A 616-nucleotide genomic window follows, 5' to 3' on the forward strand; every position below is an offset into this window, starting at 1 on the left:
ATATAGTATTTATACATATATACATCCATATATGGCATTATATGTATATGTATATCATTATATACATATATATTCATATAATATATATTATATATATATATTATATATATATATTATATATATATCTTTTCATGAACCTTCATTCTCCTCCCTTCTCTCCTCCCCCTCTATCTCTCTCCTCCTCCTCTATCTCTCTCTTCCTTCTGCCTCTGTGTAATTCCCAAGAATATTTTTAATATAACAAGATGACAAGTGGTGGTCTCTCAACCTTTATCCGGGGCGAGTGCGTTTCTCTTCATGGACAGAGCTCTTGCTTGCAGCCTTGTGGTAGCTGAGATTCCTTCGCAGAAGTGCAGTTGACAGGAAGGAGATATAACCAGAAATGGGAAATTGTAGGTGGGGAGAGGGGAGGAGAGAGGGGGGGGGGGGGGGAGGGGGGGGGGAGAGGGGGAGGAGGGGGGGGGGGGTGAGAGAGAGGGGGGGGAGTGAGGGGGGGGGTGAGAGAGGAGGGGGGGGGGGTGAGACGGGGGGGGGGTTGGGGTAGGGGGGGGGGGGTGAGAGGGGGGAGGGGGGGGGAGGGGTAGGAAGGAAGAGAAGAGAGGGAGAAGAGGGAGAG

This window comes from Penaeus japonicus, unplaced genomic scaffold (assembly GCF_977035675.1).
Source record: "Penaeus japonicus unplaced genomic scaffold, GWHDUDI00000001_assembly GWHDUDI00000013, whole genome shotgun sequence".
Lineage (NCBI taxonomy): Eukaryota > Metazoa > Arthropoda > Malacostraca > Decapoda > Penaeidae > Penaeus > Penaeus japonicus.